At 41.5% G+C, this 3,170-nt stretch overlaps 1 pseudogene; it reads left to right on the forward strand.

Annotated features, from left to right (window-relative positions):
* The first annotated feature begins 228 nt into the window (after nucleotides 1-228).
* LOC101146012 (small ribosomal subunit protein eS27-like) lies at nucleotides 229-488 on the forward strand (annotated as a pseudogene).
* The last annotated feature ends 2,682 nt before the right edge of the window (nucleotides 489-3,170 follow it).

The raw sequence follows: 3,170 nt of genomic DNA on the forward strand, positions 1-3,170 counted from the left end.
AAACTCTGTCTCTACTAAAAATACAAAATTAGCTGGGTATGGTGGCGCATGCCTGTAAGCCCAGCTACTTGGGAGGGTGAGGCAGGAGAATCGCTTGAACCCGGGAGGTGGAGGTTGTGGTGAGCCAAGATTGCGCCATTGCACTCCAGCCCGGGCAACAAGAGCGAAACTCCGTCTCAAAAAAAAAAAAAAGTAAAAAATCCTTTCTGGCAGTGATGACCTACCCACGAGAACATGCCTCTTGCAAAGGATCTCCTTCATCCCTCTTCAGGAGAGAAGAAGAGGAAACACAAGAGGAAACGCCTGGTGCAGAGCCCCAATTCCTACTTCATGGATGTGAAATACCCAGGATGCTATAAAATCACCATGGGCTTTAGCATGCACAAACAGTAGTTTTGTGTTTTGGCTGCTCTACTGTCCACTGCTAGCTCACAAGAGGAAAAGCAAGACTTACAGAAGGATGTTCCTTTAGGAGGAAGCAGCACTAAAAGCACTCTGAATCAAGATGAGTGGGAAACCATCTCAATAAGCACATTTTGGATTAAAAAAAAAATTAGCCGGGCATGTTGGCACACATCTGTAGTCCCAGCTCTTTGGGAGGCTAAGGTGGAAAGAATCACTTGAGCCTGGGAGGTGGCTCATGCCTGTAATTCCAGCACTTTGAGAGGCTGAGGCAGGCGGGTCACTTGAGTCCAGGAATTCAAGACCAGCCTGGGCAACATGGTGAAACCCAGTCTTTATTATTAAAAAAAAAAAAAAAGTTCAAAAAATTAAAAGTTAAATTATTTGTTACATAATTTTTAGAGGAACTTAAATTACCCAGCTATGCATTAACTATAATAACTATTTATATAGTTGAGCAAATTTTTCAGGCTATAGGACAGCTGTTGTTTCTGAAGTTGAAGTTAGCTAAAGTATTTTAAAAAGTGAAAACTTGCATGATAAAATATATTACAATAGGACTTGGAAAATGGAGTTAAAAAAAACTTGGTTACTGGCATTTTTGCTGTTAATGTTGCACTGGCAGGAAAAAGAAATTAGGTGACTTTTGTGATGTAGGGGCCAAAGGAAAGGTTCCTTTTGGCCTTCTGAAGGGTATTGAAAAATCAATCCACAAAAAGGCAGATTAATTGAAGAAAATGCATACAACAACTGGGGACAGTTGGTGCACATCTGTAATCCCAGCAACTCAGAAGGCTCAGGCAGGAGGATTGTTTGAGGCCTGGAGTTGGAGACCAGCCTGGGAAACATAGCAAGACCCAGTCTCTAAAGAATAAAATAAAATAAATGAAAAACAAAAACAGAAAAGACATACGGATTTATTTAACATGTATACACAGAAGCCTTTAGAATGAAGATCCAAAAATACAGGGAAAATTGTCCTTTAATGTTTAGGTTTACAAACTAGAACAGTGGTGTAGAAATGCGATTGGACAAAAAGGTTATGACCTAATGCTAATAGCCTGAGTAGGACACCCAGAAATGCCTGTGTGTCTAGATTCTTTTCAGCCTCTCTGGGTATTTTTTTTTTTTCTGGTTATGGGGCAGGACCCTCTCTGGAATGGAGGGTCTTAGGATCAACAGTCAAAGAAGAGAGCTCAGATAATTTTTTTTGGCCAATTTTTACACAGAAAGATGGAACGGAAATAAAAGTAATCTTTTTAGGTTTTATGGCTGGCTTTGGGGAAAAAGGGTTCTGATTTCTATGATCTGCCTTGGGAAGAGGGATTCTGGTTTCTATGGCTAGTTTTTGGGGAGAATGGGACTGAAAGAACATCAGGAGAAAGACAAAAAGTTTTGCTTCTGAGGCCTTCATTTTGGGGGTATTGTGTTTTTTTTAAGAGACAGGGTTTCACTCTGTCACCCAGGCTGGAGTGCAGAGGCATGATCTCGGCTCACTGCAGCCTCAGCCTCCCAGGTTCAAGCGAACCTCCCACCTCAGCCTCCCAATAGCTGAAACTACTACACCACCACATCCAGCTAATTTCTAAATTTTTTTTGTAGAGACGGGGTCTCACTATGTTGCCAGGCTGGTCTCAAACTCCTGGCCTCAAGTGATCCTCCTGCCTCAGCCTTCAAGTAGCTAGGATTACAGGCACATGCCACCATGCCTGGCTATTTTGTTTTTGTTTTTGTAGAGACAGAGTCTTGCTGTGTTACCCAGGCTGATCTCGAACTCCTGGCCTCAAGCAATTGCCCGCCTCAGCCTCCTAAAGTGCTGGATTACAAGCATAAGCGACTATACTCAGCCAGATATTGTTTTCTGAGTCCCAAAAGTGACATAACGATTGTTATAATTAAACATAACTGTGTTAGTTGTAGCTGAGAAAGCAAAGGCTTTGGAACTTTATTTAAAGGCAAACAAAGCCAGGCGTGGTGGTGCATGCCTGTAGTCCCAGCACTTTGGGAGGATGAGGCAGGAAGATTACTTGAGCTGGGGAGATTGAGGCTGCACCAGTGAGTGACATCCTGTCTCTAAATAAATAAATAAAAGCAAATGAAATATATCTAACCAATCAACAACTTGAAACTGCCCAATCAGTCCTATTGACTTACCAGTGATTAAAATGAACTGTTGGCCTTTTTTTCTGTCTTTTTTTTTTTTTTTTAAGAGACAGGGTCTCCTTCTGTCACCCATGCTGGGATGGATGGCACGATCATAGCTCACTGCAGCTTTGAACTCCAAGGCTCAAGCAATCCTCTTGCCTCAGCGTCCCAAAGAAAATGGATTCTTATGAACAAAAACATCTGATGAACCCTTTCTCCAGTCCTGATTTTCTCTCAAGCTTCTGTTCTGAATCTCCAACTACTTACTAGAGAGTTCTTTATGGGATATTCACTCAAGCTTCATATGTCTAAAACCAAACATACCTTTTTTGCTAACTAAAAAGTAAAACAAACACAACTCTAAAAATTTGATTTACTCTCCCAACTTTCTTATTTCTCTGCTCAATGAGCCAAATTCTACCTCTCCTTGCCACCTATGGGTTAATGCAGAGGGCCTTTCTCTGGCCTCACAGTGACCAAATCTTGTTCATTCATCCTTTATCTCCTACTCTCGGACAGTAGCCTATTTTTCCTCACCCTCAAATACCTTTGAATACCGCCACTTTGCATCTAATAAAGTCTGTCCTGTACTAGGTACTCAATAAATGTTCACAGAATATATC

Source organism: Gorilla gorilla, chromosome 10 (assembly GCF_029281585.2).
Source record: "Gorilla gorilla gorilla isolate KB3781 chromosome 10, NHGRI_mGorGor1-v2.1_pri, whole genome shotgun sequence".
Lineage (NCBI taxonomy): Eukaryota > Metazoa > Chordata > Mammalia > Primates > Hominidae > Gorilla > Gorilla gorilla.